This window comes from Anas acuta, chromosome Z (genome assembly GCF_963932015.1).
Source record: "Anas acuta chromosome Z, bAnaAcu1.1, whole genome shotgun sequence".
NCBI lineage: Eukaryota > Metazoa > Chordata > Aves > Anseriformes > Anatidae > Anas > Anas acuta.
This window is the reverse complement of record NC_089017.1, coordinates 72,180,722-72,202,197: the sequence shown is the minus strand read 5'-3', so window position 1 is coordinate 72,202,197 and position 21,476 is coordinate 72,180,722.

Here is a 21,476-nt window from a genome sequence, read left to right as displayed (position 1 = left end):
CCCATGCACATCAGCAGGGTGTTTTCCAAATGACATATTAACAAAAATGGTACAAGAGAAAATTGGTGACGTTTCAGATTATTTACTCAAATGCTAGCAAGAAATATTTTTACCGACAAAATATGGTAGAAAACTTGTTCAAAGCATATCTCTCTTTCTTTAAAAAATCAAGCCAATTTTTGACTGTGTCATTTGTTATGCCAAAACAAAATCTAGTTAAGATTTTTAAAATAAATTTATTAAGATTTTGATTCTTTGGAGAGTATATTAAAATAAATTTAGAAAACTTCATGTACAAAGTTATGTGATTAGCTGTGGCTGAAGGCTTCAGAATTCTTTTTTTTTTTTTTTTTCCTTCTTATTTTAATAGCATACCTGACATTAGTCATTTTCTTACTTTCCAGAATTTTAATACGCTGGAGAAGAATTTTAAGCCTAATTTTAAAAGTTTCATATCAGATACTGAAAAGATTATCTGGATATGTGAATAATTGAAATACGGAACAAAAAACTGCATCTGAATACATATTTCTTAATAGCGTAGTATTTCCTAAATGTTGCAATAAAAGACTAGCATGTAATGGAAGTATACATATCTTACTGCAGATGGTCAAATCAGCATATTTTCCATTAGGCAGTATAACTATGTGTTGTTTATCACTTTATGTAACTATAATCACTCATAAATTTTACATGTCAGGATATCTCCAGCTAAGTACTTTCTTATTTGAAGACTTTGACCAAAAGTAACCATAATTTCAAAGAATAAGCTTAGGGAGAAAGCATGGCTTTGCCCAAAGTCAAATTTCCTGAAGACATCAGAAGCTTCTTTACTTGGATTACAGCACTGAATTTTTAGCTAGATGATTGATCCGGGCAACAGGCTTTTATCTCTTTGTGGAAATAAATAAATAAATTATATCTGACCATTCTGAAAGGCTGTAGCTATCATATGTAAAGTGTGTGATCTATTTTGTAACTCGTGGAAAAGAGCTGAATCCCTTATGTACAGTCTATGCATACAGAGTTATCATCTGGAACTGATGTTCATTTTAGATCATCCACACCTTTTCTGCTATCTGTACAGCAGACTTATACAGGAGAAATAGGTTTAGTGGGATGCCCCAGCAGATGTGCTTTGTGAGGATTTCACCTGCAGTGCCTGTGATACATGTCTGGACACAATAATCCAGTAAGACCTTCCCAGCAGCTGCTGCTGGCCATAGATCCTGGCCATTCTGGCTTCCAGCATCTTCCTGCAAAATCCAAACAGTGTGAAACACAGAGTGGAGAACTAATGTGGTGGGACAAAAGTGAAATAAAATAAATAAAATAAAATAAAATAAAATAAATAAAATAAAATAAAATAAAATAAAATAAAATAAAATAAAATAAAATAAAATAAAATAAAATAAAATAAAATAAAATAAAATAAAATAAAATAAAATAAAATAAAATAAAATAATAAAACAAAACAAAACAAAACAAATAATAAAATAAATCCTGGAGCTGTAAAATGTGGGACAATGGGAGAACAGGTTAGAAGAAAGATGGTTATTGCGGTGAGGCTTATTTAAACCAGTGGGGGGACTGAGACATCACCTGGTAGGAAGCAAATAGTTGAGCAAAGAGGCTGGAAATACAAATACAGGAAGGAAATAGAGACAGGTGACAAGAAGCAAAAGATACAAAACAGATTGTGCTTGGCTGATAAAGATTGTCAAGAAATTGACAATGAAATGTAAAATGAAATGTACGAAGTCTAATTTTTATTGACCTGAGACTTATCAGTGTATGCTCTACTTGTGAAATTCACTTTTGCCTATTTAATTTCTGTGGGGAAAGATTATCGTTCTGATATTTATATGAGAGGTGAGAACAGAAGGAACATTTCTGAGGGTGGGTTAATCATGCCTGAAGCACATTAGGTTCTTAAATTTTAATGTAATTCAAAGTTATCATGCATTCATTTAAAATAAACTATTTTTCAGAGAGGGATATCTTGCAAAAGCAAAAATGTCAGAAGTCCTAAAACCAAACAGTTTTAATTCTGCAAAAACATCAGTAGAAATAAATATTAATGCAAAACATTTTAAGTAAGAATGATAAATATTAAGTTTAGCAAACATTGTTCAGACAATAGGAAAACATCTCCAAAGTTCAGGTTTGGTATTTTAAAGTAATTGTTCAAATCTAAGATGTGAACCATGCTGAAGTCATTCCATCATAGAAATACAGAAAAGAATCTCAGACCCATAGATGAGCCCAGATAAAAGAAATTTAAGAAGCATTTTCTAAATTTTGTCTTTCAGGCCTTGATTTTCTAGCTGTCTGATTAAATAGAAAAACAGTAAGAGTTCAATCATGATATAATGGCCGATTTTGAATTGTCTTTCAACATTTGATTTTTTTTCCCTCTCAAGGCTGGTTGGTTTTGTGTTATATTTTGTTTGTTTTGTTTTTCATTTTGCCTTTGCTTTTGCTTCTTCAGATATGAATTTTGGTAAACATATAAAGTTAAAGGGATGTGGTTTTTTTTTTTTGGTTTATTTTTGCTTTAAGATCTTGTGCAAAGATTTCCAAGAAAGACATATTAAACATCTATTGAGTCCCATAAGTCCAGAATGATTGATGTCTTTCATTCAGAGAGTATAACCCAAATTTACAATCAGAGAGAACATATTGGGTCTGTTTTTTTCTGAGATATTGACCGTCTCTGGGGAACTCATAAAATCCCTTGATTCCCAGTGACTGCACAGCTAGACCATGGTTTATTTTATACGTTATTGCACAGGGCTTGATCCCATCAAAGCCCCATAAAGTGAATAACAAAATCTCCCTGCCAATAATGGGCTTTGAGTAGTCCTTTTGCCTGAGATTGTTGAAACAGATTCTAAAAAAATGAACTGAAGATTTTATCTACAAAGTGCCTTTGGCATGCATTACTGAGATGAATATTGCAACAGTGAACATTTAGGGACTTTGCCAATGAGGAGAGTCTGTGTTCTAACCTAGAAGCAGGTGCCACAGAAATGGATTTGCAAGACTTACCAAGGATATGCTTAGACTTATCAGTAAGAAATGAAAAATAAAAGGAACATAAGAAAGTAAGAGTGGCCTTACTGCACCACATCAAATATAAAAATAAAGCTAAAAATGATCTACAAAAATTGCTCATCACAGCTCACCAGGTATCCTGTCTCTGATCGTAGCCTGTAAATGTTGCTTTAGAGGAAAAGAAAATCAGGTCAAGAATACAAAATACTTTCTCAGTTCTCAGCAGGAGAAGGTTTAGGGTTTTGTGCGAGAGAAATTATATTACATATTTTTAACTCCATCCATATTTTTGTTCATATTTGTTTTGGTTGTAAGTGTACTGCAGCAAGCTCCCTTCCAAGCAGAACAGGAGATGTTGTAACTCAAAACTGTGCACTGGGACTCACAGACAGGCCGTTAACCTCACCATCTGAGTCTAAAGTGACCTTGCCCATCAGTCAAACCTCCTAAGAGCACTAACTTGGGTTACAGGAACCTTAAAACCATGTTATTCTCTGTTTTTATGCACAAATGTTTAATTTCAGCTTTTTTCACATATTTAGCAGCTACTAACCTAAAACACAGATCAGCACTGTCTTGTGAATTTTGCTGGAATTTAGCTGATGAGCTGATCATCAGGATTTTCTTTACTGTAGATGGTGAGAAAAAGTGAATAATTCATCCAATCTTTAATATAAAAGCTCATATAACGTAAGTAGATTAGATGATTTAGATGACTGTGTTCTGTAAGTGACTATTTCTCTCCCTTGGCTAAAAAGAGGAGAGCTATTTGCTATTTAACGTTGCAGACTTCCAGTTATGCATATGTCAAGTACAGTGTGCTATGGAATAATGATCATTTTTTTTTAATCCTAAATTATTTTATTGGAAAAAAAAAAAAAAAAAAAACTTGCAAAGTTGAAAAAAATAATGTGATATTGCCTTTTCTTATCAGTAATCTTCCATTGTTTTGTAGCTTGTTGCATTCCGGTTTGGTAAGAATCTCCTGTAGGTGTATGCACACACAGACAAACCCAAATGTATATTAAAAATTATTTATGGAAAAACTGACTAGCATGCATTTTTTAAAATTATTATTATTGTTATTATTATTATTATTATTATTATTATTATTATTATTATTATTATTATTATTATTATTGCTGTTGTTGTTGTTGCTGTTATTGTTACAACCACTACTGAATTCGAAAAATGGAGGAAGAGAGAACGCTTCCTCTTAGATAAAAATCATTTCGATTTAGTGGTTTCAATATAGTATATTGCTAATTATTTATTATATTTTTTGAACATGAAGAAGAGAGTAGATTTGCCTTAGGATTACGTCAGGCTTATGTTCTTCCCTAGAGAAACATTTGCAGGGGGACACATGCTTGTAGGATAGAAATTTCCTGTAAGTACTAGTAATTAATTGACTGCCATTCACTTGTTACAACTCATTTGAGAATACTAAATAATTAGTCAAGAAAGCTGATAACAATTATTCAAGTTATGATAAAATTATCAGAGCTTCCCAACTTCCTAAGTCAAAGCCCAAGCTAATGTAAAGAAAAGCAGATATCAGAGGTTTTCTTTCATAGCATGGGATGTTTCAGGCTCTGCCCATCATTATTTGGTTTATGCTTTTCTCTGAAATTTCCTCTGCCATATTTGTTTGAAAATCACTGAAGCAGTTGGTGCCAAATTTTAATGGGTGACTTTATTCAGCTGACAAATTATCCAAAGTATAATTCCACTATGACACATACTGTGTCCTGAAGACAAGCAGCTAATGTATGGTGATTGAGCTTCCCTTCCAAAACTTATGTATTTTGTATGCCATTATAAGTTTTTCTACAAGTGGAATGAGATACATTCACTTTTCTGAGCCAACTCAGAGAATTACATGGGCCAAATGTTTGAATGATTCAAAAATTTTTTGCCAAACAACTTTTATAATCGTAAGCCAAACCCACTGAAATAAATCAGCATTGATCAAATTTGTTTCAAAGAAGGCAACGAGGGAATTCATGGTAACAGAGCAAAAAAAGTGACTTAATGTTCTTATAAATACTGTGGAAGAAAAAGTGTTGGAAATATTGATTTGCAATAATTAAATAATGTAACTAACTGGAAAAAAAATGTCATTTCCTTAGGTGGGTTTAATTTAACACAGAATAAGATGTTTGATCCTGTTAATAGACTCTTTAACATTGCAAAGTATATCACAAAGAAGGTATCCTTAAGTCAATAAAATTGTTAAGAGGAAAAATGTAGACAGAACACAGAAGAAATAAGCATGAAAGATTTTCCATCATAAAGATTCGTGACTATGCATAAATGAGAACATGTTTACCACGTACTCTGTAGGCAAATCTGGTTTGCTCTAGAGGAACTGCTTGTGTTACTTAATTTAACTCACTTGGCTTTAAAGCCTCTATCCCTACAGCTTCAGTATACACTGCAGACATACCCAAATGAAGAAGTAATCTTATTTAGGGTTTAATTTCTACTGATGATTTTAACTGGCACAAGCACTTACTCCAAAAGCTTTTCATGATTGGACAAGTGGCAGTGGACTCCTCAGGACCACAACATATGGTTGGGTCCAGACAGTAAGACACAAAACTTTCATTAGCATCCCTGAAAGCAAAACTGAGAAACTACATCACAATCACTAGATTGTGTGCTGTACTGGAGGAGCTATATGTTTATTTAAAAATAAACCAATTCACCTGCCTAAGTTATTGTCCTATGTTATCTGACTTTCTCGCGAACCTTTTGTAAGTAACTGCACTCTCATTGAGAGAGCAACAGATTTGTGCGGGCTACTTTTATGGCATATTACTCCATAGGAAACATCACCATGAGAAAAAGCTTTCAAGAAAACAGAGCAAAACAAAAAACAAGCAGAGCAGAGCAAAACAAAACAAAACCAAGCAGACTTACACACACAAATAGGAAACACAAGGAAAAAGAAAGGAAAAAAAAAAGAAAAGAAAAGAAAAGAAAAATTAAAAATCTGTGAAATTATCTGGTCTGTTCAAATGAAAGATTATTCGACAATAACCCATATGTCTGCACATCTCATAATTCAGTCAGTTGTGTGACTCTTCTACCCTACCCAGATTTATCGTGTGACAAGGTTTTCACTAAGTGCTATAATTAGAAGCAACTATCTGTTTCCCCACCCTTCTCTTTCTCTCCCTTCATCCCTGATCCTATACCTTTCTCAAGTTCAGAATTCCTGTTTCACATTCATCTTGAGTTTCCCTCTGGACTCAGAAATCCAGATATTTGTACCCTGACCATTAACACCTTGCTTTCAGGTGTGAGCTGCCAGAAACAGCCTTGCAGAGGAGATGCCACTGGGGTGGAGCCCACTCCTGAGAAAGGTGCTGCCCAATTTGAACAGCTGTAATTGATGTCAGTGTTTTCCATCATGCCTGACTCCTAAACTGGGTGCAGCCCTTCTTTCACCATTAATCTGACATTGCACTGAGCATGATCTAAAATATCATGCCAGCAAGACATCTTACATGAAGGTCAGCATTTTCTGTCCTGCTGCTGGCTTACTTTAAGCTGGACTGAGACATTGGACTCTGTATGTCTCTCCATATGTTCAAACATTTTTTCATTTCTGGTGTTAGCTCATTTTCCTGCAATTACACAAGTAATCAATAGCACAAGGGCCAAGACAAACACTTACGATCATTTTCTTAAGAGAAGCTTGGTATCTCACAGACATGTCTTCTTCCAAAATTACTTTAGAGGTCCACGCCAGTAAGTACTTGGTATGCCTTAAGTACTAAGGCATTGTTTATTTGGTCTGGCTGGGATGGTTATACACCTTCACAGCAGCCCATTTGGTACCGTGTTTTGGATTTGTGACTAGAACAGTGTTGGTGAAACGCACCAGCATTTTGGCTGTTACTGAGTGCTGTTCCCACAATATCGAGACTTTCTTTACTTTCAGGGACATTTTTTTTCCTCTTTCCCTCTTCAATTAAAATGCCTTTACCTCAGTCCATGAATTTTCTTGCTTTTGTTCTTCTCATTTGTTCCCCTGTCCCTCTGTAGGGGCAATGCGAGAACGACTATGAGGCTTAGCTGCTGGTGTGGTCAATCACATATAGGAAAGACTTCATCCTTTTCTTGCTTTAAAAAGACAAGTGAACTATGATATTTCAGACATTTATATAGAATCAAGTCACGTGCCCAGCACGTGCCCGTGTTCTGTAGTCTAGATATTCAAGATTATTTTTTCTTTGTAATTATCTGTAATTATGAGCTACAGAATCTGGATCCAGTTCTGTCAAAGGAAAGAGAGAGCATTTTGATAAAATTCTGCTTTAAATACAGCTCTTACTCTTTTTAATGCATTATTAGCACACTATGAACTTACTCAGTTGGCTAATTAACATTTCCCATAGAAAGTAATTAAGGTCTATTGGATACCCTCTATCCCTGCAGCAGTAGAAAGGAGTGAAATGGAGAAGAAGAAAAATCCTTATACAACATAATCACTGCTCTCCAAAGCCATTCACTATATGTTGGAAGGTTCTCACTTTGTGCAGTCAAAGTGATTGTCAGAAAGATGTCTGGCCCATAGCAGATTTTCTTCTTCAAAAAAGCTCTAACATAATAGCTTTTACTACACAATTCTATCCCTTAGTATGACGAATAAATATGTCCTTACTGGATCATGAGATCAGGATAAGGACATCAGTGTATCACTGCACTTAAATGAATGCATTCTTCTGAAGTGTTCATTAACACTTAACGGTACTCACTAGCAGATTTGTTAGCTCAGACTCTACCTTGTGCAGCATGCAGCAGAACAGTGTGTTAGTGCTGTTGGGTTCTTTCAGTTTGAGAGCTAGCATGGTCTCTTGCTGTCTTGAGCACCTCCACAGTGGGATGAACTGCATAAAACACAAAATGCCCTTATGTTTGTCATGGTATAAAAATACTAAAATACTTACTTCAAACAGGAGCCACATAGGTTTACCTGAAAAAAAAAAAAAAAAAAAAAAAAGCATCCCTAAACCAAAACTTTCTGCAAGAGCCCATGACCATGGGGGCTAATTTCACAGGGCTAATTTCTACTGACTATGTCAGGGCAGAAAAGAGAGGTTATTTTTATTTTTTTTAAAGAACCCATTCCAGTAGTTTACTTCTAATTATCAAAATGTTATGATCCAAATACAATCAAAATATTATGATCCAAATACAAATAACTGGCAAATTAATGCTCGAAGAGATTCCCATATCTTCTCTCTGTTCAATAAGAACTAGAAAATTAACTTACGGTACCTCTGTAAAACATATAAAGTATATAATAGTAGTATTTTCTCAATAAGATTAATTTATATTGTATCCAGTGCTGACGTAAATCTTTTGTAATGTCCATCCAAGTGACACAAGTAAGTATTCTAAAGCTCGGGTGGGGGGAGGAGGGGGGAGCAGGATGACTGGAAACCACCATAAACAGTATATACAGATACAACTGCTCCATGGAGACTACTCCAGCTTCAAAAAGGATGAAGCATCTGTTGTTTCAAAGTCCTTCTCCACCAAGTAACAGCATGAGAAAATACTCTATGTATCACTAGAAATATTAATGCACATAGTGATACTTTCCCAAATCTCAGGAACAACAAATCGAATTTTGAACTTTCAAATTAATGAGCAATTTGTTCATGGGCTTGAATCAGAGCAGTCTTTAAAATATTTGATATTTAACTTCACAATATGTGGCATTTATAACTAGCCTGAAATTAGTTTTCTTGATAATAAGTCCTTCACGTACAGAAAGCATCTTTCAATGAAACTGATCCTCACAGTTTTACTCAAGAGAGTAAACTCCTTTTATATGTAGCCAAGCAACATTCATAGGATTACAGCCAGAAAATCAGGCTCTTTCCCTGCCTGTGTTCTGTCTATATTTTCTTGTATGGCAAAAGCAATGCCTCATTAGACTCTGACATCAGTGAAGACAAGACTTATCTAAACACACTGGATTTTTAGTGGTAGTGGAATTGTTTTCTAACCTGAGTGGTAGGGCTGTAGGTTTTAGAAAATTATACATGATTCTCAATGAATTATTCATTGATAGGAAAGACCAGATAACTTTTTCTATAGATAAGTTTATGAAGAGTTTTCTATTCTCTTTTCTTATCAATGGCTTCCAGGTTGCATTAATTAATTACTACTAAAAGCTTCCATAATCTTTTAATGTCTTCTATGGTGCCCATATTTCTCATTTATTGAAAAGATGAGGAGTCTTGTCTTTATTTAGTTGCTGTTTTGGTTTGGGGTGTGGAGATACTTTCTGCATGTTTTCATCAGACTTTTTGGGAAGTGGAAAATTACTTTTTCCAGGCTTAAGCTGTGCGTGAACAGCCTTATGGGGTGAACAGCCTTATGTTTTCCAGATACTAATTTTTGATTAAGCAGTATCCTTATAAAAAGTAGAGTAGGTCAAAAGCGTTAATTTTCACTATAGGAATCCATTTCTTTGTATTTCAGAGGAAACTTGTAGGGAAAAAAAAAAAAAAAAAAAAAAAAAAGGATGAAATGGCATGATAAAACTAATGAAAATAAATGGTCTGAAACAGATTTCTGTACTAAAAGTCTTCAAGCCATACATTTCAGTGGTTTATGTGGTCCATGGGAGCATGTGAAGTCAGAAGGTTCAGTTGGGGAGAAAGGAGAAGGGGAAAAGAAAGGGAAGACTCCAGACATAAAGAGATGAAAGTATCCTGTACTTTTATTTATGGCATGGTTAAGCAAAGCGGAGTTTCACCTCAGTCCTCCATGGTGGGTGGAGAGAAAAAGAAGTAGACAACATCTATAAAAAAGAAGTAGGAAACATCCATACAACTAATCTTGGCAAAAGTGAGTGTCTAAGATATAAAGGGACAAGGTCTGATGGCTTCTGTAGTATTTCTGGCTGTCTGTATCCAAATACTTGCTAATTTTACACACAGCAGCAGGCATTCAAGTAACTCTCCTTCAGCCCACATAAAAATTAAGTCATTTTTCTGTGAAAGCAGAAAAATCTTTTCATTTCCTTTTTTTCCTTTTTCATTTCCTTTTTTTTTTTTTTTTTTTGTTTAAGGAAAAATGAATTTAAGACAACAAACACTGAGAAAAAGGAAGTCTGAAGGCTTGACAAAAATAAACTTAGGGGTATACATAGTTTATGTTTAAATAGGAGATTACCAAATAATAATGGCTGAATTACTGAAAGAAAACTAATTAGGTATATTTTTATTTCTCTGTAATTTGATTTTATGACCAATGACAAAGATTAATAATCACAGCCCAGGATAACTTGCTTTACAATCTAAAGCAGTATATAAGATTTTACCTTTTGCTTGTCTACTTTCATATACTTTTTTTTTTTTTTTACCAGGAGCAACAGAACCTTTTAGAATGACTGAACCTAATGAAGAACTATCAGCCCAAATCTAGTGTAGGCACAATTATGATGAATGGCCTAGAAGTACTGAAGCATATTTACCAGAAGTATTTTCCTGCCTTTCATAAGGACTATGAGAATCTAAGCAAAAGCCTCAACATCCAGAGGTAAATGGTCCAGAGCTGACATAGAAACAATTTTAGTGCTAGGAGTGCCATCTATTTCATTGCTCAGAACAACATTTTTGATCCTTATTATTCTCTAAACTTGGAAGAGGGCCCACAAAAAGAAAGAAAAAAGCAAAGAAACTTGTGTTTTAATCCTTTTTTTTTTTCTTTATAAACAATTTCATTCTTTCGTTGTTTTAGCAATTATTTTAAAAAGTAATAGAAAGATGTGAATATTTATATTATCAACAGTACTTACTTAATAAAGAATTGTTGTGTTCTCTTCTGCCATATGTTCAGCAAATAATGGACACAATCCTTAATTATTTGTTTATACATTTCTGAAACTGTTTAGTGTGTAGTCTGCCTATGGTTTGACAAGATATAACAAAGAATCTTAGAAATCATTAACTGAAAATACATTAATCATACATTTAAGACAGTTTCACAGAGAAAAAGATATTGATACTAATGCATGAATCTGTCAGATTTTCTTCTGAAAAAAAAAAAAAAAAAGTTTCTCAAACATCACAGCTAGTTTTGTAACAATAAACTTTCTTCATATTTCAAAATATTGTCCCAAGTAGTACTATTTCTGTGCTAGCAACAACAAAAAGTTCATGAGTTTCATCCTAAATTCAACCCAACATATTAAGCCTATTTCAAAGAAGCCACTAACTTGAGGATTAATGTAATTTAATTTCTCATTAAATGGATATATATGTCCTTTTAATGCGACTTGCTAGACAATACTTTCATTTCAGTATTTGACATTGCTGGCAATGCTTCTCCCCCTCTGTGTCACTCCAATTCTTCTAATAATTTTACAATAAATATCTCTCTGAAGGTATTCCTGCATTTCATTCACTGAAGCTTCTGAGTCTCCTGGGTATTCATCACATTGCAAAGATCTTTACCTGGTAAGGAATCAATATCATCCCCCTTTACAAAAATGAATAGATGCACACAGGATGCACTTATATTGTCCAGAGCAGCATGAATTGAGAACATGTCATAGTGCCCAGGTTCTTCTAAGCTTTACTTTTGTAATGTCCACTTCTGCACTTTGCAGTGGACATTTCTGCCACTACAGCACCCAGTGACTGCAGTATGACAAATGGTACTTCTGTGGAGGTGACCATCTTATCCCCTAAGGAGCCCTACACAGTACATCATATCTGAGGGCACTGCCTGTGCGCCACGAGGACATGTGCTGACCTCTGTGCTCAGAAGGAGCAGGGCCTGGGGCATTGCTTCTTTCTCCACCCACAGGGTAGACCAGGTCAGCTCATGGCTGCACCAGAGCATGCACCCCTACTGCTCTGAGCATCCCAACATGTTTGGTGAGCCATAAACCATCATCGCATAGACACTCAGCACTGGTGATACCAGTCCCCAGCTTGTTTTCCAAACTCAGCTTCTGGAACTAGAGTTGTCTTTTTTTTTTTTTTTTTTGTCAATCACCTGTACTAGAGACAGTCTTATGCTAAACAGGAAAACTGTGTTCACACTTCATAGAAGGGCAGCATCTCCGGACCTCCTGAGGAATCAGAGGATAACATATGTATAGTTATGGAAGACATGAAACATTAGTGTACTTAGTTCATCTGATCTGAAGAAAGAGCAACATGTTCATGTGCACAATGAGAGAGACCGTGCACAGAGAATTAAGAGGTAGAGGAACCAGGTATCGGCAGTCTACCCTAAACACAGTTGGAACCTTTTCATATTTGCAACCTTATGCAAGTATAGCCAGTGAATCAGGTGAGAATTAGGTTTAGAAATTTGTGACAGTAGAACTCAAGCCTAAAAAAATTAGTAACTAACTAACTAAATAGAGAAAAAGAAAACCAAACCGGCTCCGTCCCACAGGGTCCATCCATCCCCCAGGAGCAAACTGCTCCAGCACGGGGCCCCCACGGGTGGGCGGCAGCTCCCCCCAGACTCCCTGCTCCTGCGGGGGCTCCTCTCCACGGGCTGCAGCTCCGGCCCGGGGCCTGCTCCTGCGGGGGCTCTCCATGGGCCGCAGCCTCCTCCAGGCCACATCCACCTGCTCCACCGGGGGCTCCTCCACCCATGGGGGGGCTGCAGCGTGGAGATCTGCTCCATGGGGGACCCATGGGCTGCAGGGGGACAGCCTGCTCCACCAGGGGCCTCTCCCTGCACAGCCCGCAGGGGAACTGCTGCTGCCTGCCTGCAGCACCTCCTGCCCTCCTGCTGCACTCACCTGGGGGCTGCAGGGCTGGTGCTCACTTCTCACTCTCTCTCCCCCAGCTGCTGTTGTGCAGCATTTTTTTCCCCTTTCTTTAATCTGCTCTCGCAGAAGCACAAACAACATCTTATTGGCTCGGCCCTGGCCAGCAGCAGGTCTGTTTTGGAGCAGCTGGATCTGGCTCCTCTCTGACATGGGGCAGCTTCTGGATTCTTCTCACAAAGGCTGCCCCTGCACCCCCCACTTCCAAAGCCTTACCTCTAAATTCATTATAATTATGTGGCTGTCTGTTAAGGTGCTATCTGAAAGTGCTCTGTGGTCCTTGAAAGTGGTTCTGTAAGGAAGTAAATAGTTTTTCTTTCATTAAGGAAATTGTATGACATTATTCTGGGGAAAGAGCAGGGAAAGACTAATTTACTAGGCACTAACTTCCTAAGACTCTGTCTTCTATGAAGTATCTACGAAGAAGTATTCCTGCCTTTAAATATATATGTGTAATAATAAATAAATAAATACAATTTAAAAATCTTATTTGCTAACCCTACAGCAACAGTAACAACAACAATAAAATGCATTAACTTATTTGTGTTATCTACATTATTCTAACTTATTTCCATTTAACAGTAATTTTTGTTGAATGATAAAACAGAGAGAAAAGTTATCTACATCTATTCTTCCTATTGGTTTTATTTCAGAACTACCCTTGAGCACCTGCAAGGGAATGCAGAAGGGTCCTGCAGACAGAAATCCCTTTATTCCTGCAAAAGCTTGAAACACAGGAAGCTGTGTGCCTCAGCATTTTGAGTATTTCAGGTATTATGGCAATCTGCTACACCTCAGTGCAACAATTCCCAACACCTAATATTAGATATATTCTAAAGGTTTTGCAGGGTAGATCACAGATCGTTTCCAGGCACTTCACAGCTACTTATTTTCTTCCTATTCAAGTTGACTTTTTACACACCTAACAGCTAAATGATAGCAACTATATTTTTTTTTAATATCTACTTCCTCCAAATGCATTTTACAAGAACTATGCAGCATAAACAGTGTATATGGTGTGTGATTCATCTTGCATCTGGTAGCAATGATCTCAATTTCTTACTTATATTTTCACTCATGAGCAGAATAGCCACAAAAAAACAAAGAACAGTTAGGTCTTAACTCTGATGCAAAGGCTAACATTGTGAATTCTCTCTTTGTATGCAAGAAACTAAGAAAATCTAAAGACAATCATTGCAAAATGCCCTTTGATAAACAACTCAATTTACATGAAATTAAAAAAATGTAAATAAAACTACAGTAAAGGTCAAGTCACTTTTAATAAATGTTAGAAAGTATTTTTAGAATGGCTGCTGCATCTTCAATAAAGCAAATATATATAGATATAATATATATATATATATATATATATATTTTTTTTTTTTTTTTTTTTCCACCAATGTTAATTCACCAGCCACAATGCTTTTTGGCTGTTTGTATTGTTATTCTAAACAGTATTGTGGAGGAAAATACATGCTAGATAGAAACCCAGAAGTGGGAATGAATAAAAATGTACATGAGTACATGAGTACATGAGGAGAATAATATTGTTAAGCTGTGCTTTTTCTTTTCTTTTTTCATATAAACTATCAGAAACTTACAGCCATTGCCACTTCAGCTGTGCTCAAGTGTCCTTGAGGTGAGCCATAAAAATTGTTGAATGAGTAATTAAGTTTTTTTGAGTTGGTGGTGTTCCTGCTGAAGCACTGTTGGATGTTTGTAGGTGGCTGTGGGAGGACCTTGTATTTCCAAATACTGTTGAAGACAGAGTGTTTTAAAGCACAAATAATTCTTGTGCAGGGATTTGGGAGCTGATGAATTTATCAGGTTCTAACTTCAGAAAGTCTATATTTGATGTTGAAAGCTCTATCTGTTGACCAATCTGTCACATGTTGCCCCCTGTCACATGCTGCCCCTCCCTTTTCTGAATAATTTAGTTTTTATTGAACAGTTTTTTCTTAATCTTGTTTTCCTGTAAAGTTAATTCCTATCTATGATTGATTCATGGAAGAAGGGAAGATATTGACTACGCAAAATAAAGGAGAATATAAGTGATTCTGTTTGCATTGGTTTTGCAAGTGCTGATTAGGTATTTAGGTTTTAAAGCAAAGGCAACACAAGATTTCATAATGATAAATGGTTTTATAGCAGATGTTGAAGTGTGTCTTCTTTTGTTAATCTATTATATGTATGTCATTGCATTGTTTTTGGCTGAGATAGAGTCAATTTTCTTCATAGAGGCTTGTATGATGCTGTTTTGGATTTTTAATGAAAACAGTGCTGATAACATACTGATGTTTAGTTGTTGCTGTGCAGCACTTACACTAAGCCAAAAACATTTCAGCTTTTCACTCTGCTCTGCCAGTGAGGAGGCTGGAGGTGCCCAAGGAGCTGGGAGGGGATAGAAGCAGGACAGCTGACCCTAAGTGGCCAAAGGAATGCCCTGTACCATGTGGTGTCACACTCAGAAATAACAGCTGGGGTAAAGAAGAAGTAAGGAGGGAAGGGGAGAGTGTGTGTGTGACATTTGGAGTGATGGCATTTGTCTTCCCATGAAACTATTACGTTTGATGAGCCCTGCTTTCCTGGAAGTGACTGAACATCTGCCAGCTGATGGGAAGCGGTGAAATGAATTCCTTGTTTTGCTTTGCTATTATGTGCAACTTTAACTTTACCCAGTTAACCGTGTTTATCTCAGCCTACAAATTCTTGCACTTTTACCTTTCTGATTCTCTCCCCCATCCCACAAGTAAAAGTGAGCCAGCGGCTGTGTGATGCTGTAGGGAAGACAATTGTAACCATGCTCAACATTGTCCAGTAGAAACAAACCATGGTTTTCTGCATTAACTTTGCTTGTATTGTTTTTTAGTTTGATTCAGTGCTGTGTGCACATATTTTAGCACCATGTGTTTTGATCATTTGTGCACAGATTAAGAGATGACAAGATACAGGCATGTAGGACAGAGGCTGTCGATCAGCCAGTCAGTCAATCTGGATATCTTTCAAAGAATAGCACTGAGATAAAATGCTGGCAAATCACAGGTGTTAGTAAAAATAAACTCTCTAATCAGAGTGTTTTTACCTTAGTGAGAGACCTTAGGGAAAACTGATCTCATGAGTTACTAAAACAATTCAGGGTAAATTCAGGTTTTTGTTCTCCATTTTTTCAGATAACTCTTATGCTGTTGAATGAAAAATAATCATCCATGTTTAAATTCCAAGAAGAAAATCTGATATTTTGTTACCATCTCTCATTTTTGGCTCTGGTTTGCTTGATTATTTGTAATAACCTACATCTGTTTCTTACAGTCCACTGTGAAACTATTTTTAAATTTCACTACTGGGAAAAAAATATTAATGATGTTATAAATATCCTTTCAGTAAAGACACCTTTTTTTTTTTTTTTTCTTTTGTCAATATATACTGGAGAGACCATAAAATATATCAAAGATATCAAAGATGGGAGGGAACTGTTTTGTCAGATAGCAAAGACAGTAATTGCTATGTATATGATATCATATGCTTTGAAAGGTGCTCTTCCAAAACCTTAGTCATGAATGTCCATGTGACTACAACTCAGTAAATGTTGTTAAGTGAATTCTCTGCTTGGCTTGTTTACTTGGACTGTTGCCATTAAATATTACAAAGCATTACGAATTCATTTTAAATCACACTGCTCCTTGTACTGACATTTTTGGTGTAACAATGATTGATGTAACTGAAATTCCTCGTAAATGATGGCCTTGTGTTCTTATTTGTGAAGTTTCAGATATTGCAAATTAATCTGATTAGTACAGTTAAAATGAGCTTCAGGAAATGTTCCTTGGTTCATTCAAGCGGTTAAAGCTTCCTAGAGCAACACTTTTTCCCTTTTAGAAGAGCAACTCCGAATCAAACAAAAACATATAAAGATGAGATAGCATCCTAAAATAATGAGCTCAATGGGCAACATTTTAAAGCTGATGGAAACGAGATAATATGAAAAGCAAGCTGCAAACTGAATACAAAAAGCATTCAAAGTTCAGTCAGAATACTAACTATGGAGTCTAGTAAATACCAATCCTCTGTACTATTACAAAAGTATCTGTTCTTATTATACCTGATATCACCAACTTTATGCATAGTATTTTTAGTCTGCAAAAGTGCTGGCTAAATGTATGTGTATTGCAAATGATCACAGTGTTTAATGTTAACCTTCGCTAATATATAACACCTCCTTTCCTTTTGATATTGGGCATCACAGCAAAAGGAAATACTTGTTTTTACTTTTTTTTTTTTTTTACAACCAATAAATAGATTTACAAAGTGTATTACATTTACATTTTCAAAACATCTGTATTAAACAGTAATTTTTAAAAAGTTTCTCAATGAGCAACAAAACTAATTTAGCCTTACCTACATATATTGTAGTGTCATTATGTTTGTTTGTCAAAATCTACTGTAATGGCTTCATGATGGTCCAAGCACGGTAATCTCTGTCCTCTTCTATGAATTCATACGGCAGAACCCTCAGGCCGTCCCCACCTAATAATTTATTAATATTTTTCCTCCATATCACAGCATTTTAGTCTCTTAAATGAGTTTATCTCTTCCCTTTCATTTTCTCAGTCTTTGATGATGTTACTTTCTGTGGTCTTCCAATTAAAAGAAACCTCTGATCATTCTGCTTCCCATTTTAGTGGGAATTCTCCATCTATTTATATATATATATATGGAAAAAAATACTCCTCAACGCTATATTCTGATTATTCTTCATCTTGTCAACACTGTGAGTGATAGCTGTCTAATTTGTGTGTATGCCTTTCTGCCATGGAGAGACAAAAGTGCCTTTATTTGGCAAGGGACTTTCCCAATGCACTGGGACATGCATCCATCTTTCAAATAGCCAGACTCCAGAAGTTATTTTAAAAGGGAAATAAATAAAATAAAATAAAATAAAATAAAATAAAATAAAATAAAATAAAATAAAATAAAATAAAATAAAATAAAATAAAATAAAATAAAATAAAATAAAATAAAATAAAATAAAATAAAATAAAATAAAATAAAATCCTGGATTGACTTTGAGAGCATAGTCTTCCAGAAGTCTTGTTTCCAACACAGAAATGGGTTAAGAAATATGGATCAGGGGAAAATAAATCTGTTTTTTCTTGAAGTAAAAATCTGATGGAGGATAAGGAGAGACACTGGAAAACAAACAAACAAACAAACAACTTTGAAGACGGAGCAATTTAGCAGGAACTACAAAATATTAAAAGAATAAAGCTTTGGGTGAAATTGGAGACTGCCTGGTAGGGCATTGGAGCCATTGAGTTCAAGATTTTCTAAAACTTTAATTTTCCCTGTGGAAGTTCAGATTGGGGAATTTATACTGGATCAAGTACAACAGCAACTTTTATTGTCTCTGGTGACTATTTGGTTCATTGCATTTCAGTGTAAATAGTTTATTTTTCAACCTTGTAAAAAAGGAAAACCAGCATGATCCAAACATGCTGGTCCAAATTAACGGTGCTGGGGAAGAGGGACTATTAGGTTGGGCCACCCCTTTGATCTCTAGGGATTTTAGTTGCCAGAAGCAGGAATTATAATGTGTATAATTTAGGAACATTTGGCATTGAAGTGCAATTCGTTTCTGTCCATCTAATAGAATGTGACTTGTCTTAAAAATAATAAAGAAACATCATTAAAGTGCAAGAAAGTCTCTCCAATAGGAAGTTTTTGCAGACTGGGAAAAAATGAAGGATTGAAATTATCCTTTAAACAGTTCTCAATTAAAAGACAAAATTTGCAATTGTAGACATTAAACAAAGTTTTTGATGTGACAAACACAACATTCAGATAGCAATTCAGGATATTTAAAAGTAGTGCATATATATTAAAACCTTGGAAGAAATAAAATGTATGTGAACATTTACATATTTTAATGTATTAGGACTTGAGTATAGTATTAGAAACTTTTAGTCACAATGTTTTACAGCTTCTGTTGAATAATATGGTCAAACTACCAACCAATGATGCTATAAATTTTGTTTGTTCTGGGTGCCCATAGTTAAAACTTTTGGGTTTCTGAGTTTCTTTCTGTTTTTACCTATGGATTTTTATTTTTTTTAATTAGTTAAATTGACTGCTACTGGGGTAAAATAATACTGCAGCAACCTTTTGCTCTAGGAAGAGATATCATGATTTTAAGCTCAAAAGAGATGGTGTTGCAGGTGCTCTGTGACCTTCACTGAGGTCTCCTACTGAAAACATCCAGTAAGAGCTTATGCTACAAATAGGAAAAAGAATTGCATGGATAGATACATTTTGTGATAGAACATTTTATTTCTTACCTATTCTCTAGCTCATTGGCTTCATTTCTTGCCCTGTCTTTTTGGCTACAGTCTCAGGGTGGGCATCCTTCAGGGAAGCATTGTTGATGCTGTACTTTGTCACAGCCTCTAATGTGTTGTTGCCTCAATCCTCAGCCACTTTAGCTAGAAAATATGTTTTGACTGTCAGTAAAGATAAAATCAAATAAAATAAAACGAAATTTTCTCAAGATTACCATGAGAACCAGAGTATGCATTGAAAAAGAGGCGTCCCCCATGGAGAAGAAAATATTCAAGATATTTAATTGATGTACCAGAAAACCAGATGAAGCAGCTGTATTGCCAGAATTAGGGTATGGGTAGGAAACTCAGCATCTTGTCTCAGGCAAGAGTATCTTGTGTCTTCTTTAGATCATCATGGCCTTTTTTATCTTGCATACAGATGTTCTGCCAGAGACGAAAAATTTCACCTTTCAAAAATTTAACTGGAACTTGCACATCTCCTTTCCTCAACTTTTCATTGCTGTTGTGGTTTTGGTGAATTTTAACTTTGGTGAACTTCTAACACCCATCTGTCATCTCCAGAGCTACCTCAAAAAGAAAAAAAAAAAAAAAATCACTTAAGATTAATTTTATGTGACAAGGAAAAGTTGTCATACATTGAGACAGGATGGCTCTGACAGTTCACTGCAGTGCCATAAAAGCATTCCCAAAATCTCTCATATTGCCAAATTCTAACTTAGACAGTTTACAAAATGTCATGATGAGTTGCCAGCTTATCAAAAGATGAAACAAAAAATACAAAGTTTTGATTAGTTGTCTTCTTGTTTCACACAAAGCCTGTAACCAAAATCTGTGTATGCAATGTTGATTTGAAATGCATCCCACCATGAGAGATTAGGTGTCAAAAGTCTCTTGGTTCTAATAGTACTCTTATTTTGAAATCACGCTATCTTTGGCTCAGTTTGCAGCTAAGTGTCAGAAATGCAGATGGCATAACTCTATTAAATACTTCATTGTGATTTAATGGTTCCTCCCCTGGGTTCTGAAATACAGTGTGAATGAACTGCTAAAACTCACTGTCCAATAAAAGTGCTGAAAGTAAGACAAAAGAATTTTTAAAATTATGTCCCAAAGCTTTCTTTTTTTCTCAGAATACTTTTTAAAAAGAGGAATAAACTCTTATTTGTTGGAAGGATCAAGAGAGTATTTAGGGAAAAGCAGTCTTACACACCCACAGAGATGTTTACCATTTAAATGGTTAAAGAATATCCTTGCTAGGTTAAAATTATCACTCAGAGATATCCAAAACAAAGCTTTTCACCAAATCCATTGGTTGTGTTGACCTTAGAGTTCTTATATAAATAATAGGAAGATTTAGACCTTGATAAAACACATTTAACTTTGCAAAATTGCAAGTTCAGCATTTATGTAGCTCTGAAGCAAGAAATGACTTGGTTGTTAAGTACTTTAAGGTAGGAACTTTAGATTTGCCTCTAAAAAGCTGTATTTTGATGCTATCAGATTCCTTCTACCACAGATATTTGGATATTTTGCAGAAATCCAGCTTCAGCCTCATTTGATCCAGTGGTAGCAACACCAGGGAACACAGATTTCAAAGACTGCAACATATATTGGATCAGAATGAATCATTTCAGCTTGTACAAACCTGTCTCACTGTGTTGTGTTTTACAGATGTTTTTGCAATGACCCAGGGTGATAATGGGCTGTAACATCTGGGAGCAGGTCAAAAATTTGGTAGAGATTTCAAATAACTGCCCCTTTTTTTTTTCTTAAAAAGAAGTTTAAAATGGTATATGCACAACACATACTTAATATTCAACACAACACAACTTAATATTATCATTAAGGATGATGATTATAATTGCCATAACAGGTAGGATGAACAAGCAGGGCAGTATGGTCTTCATCATCTTTCAGTCTTTACAATAGGATCTAAACCTACCATGGCAGCCAGTGTGTAAATGCACAAGACAGGAATCATGCACCAGTGCAGGGAGAGAGGCAAATACAAAAAGTTGGAAGTATGTTAGTTTGACTTTGAGGTCTATTCAATCAGATAGGTTTGTGTGTTTGTGTGTTTTCTGCTGTTTTCCTCTAATTGCAGATGTCTGCAGCTGGAAGCAGGATGCATGCCATCAAAGACACAGAATGCCAAGCCCTCCTCACCAATGAGTGCAGAAGCATTGCATCAAATGATAAACTGTTGTAGGTGACAAAGCATAGGGTTAAGCAGTGTCATGGCCACTCTGAGTGCTCCATGT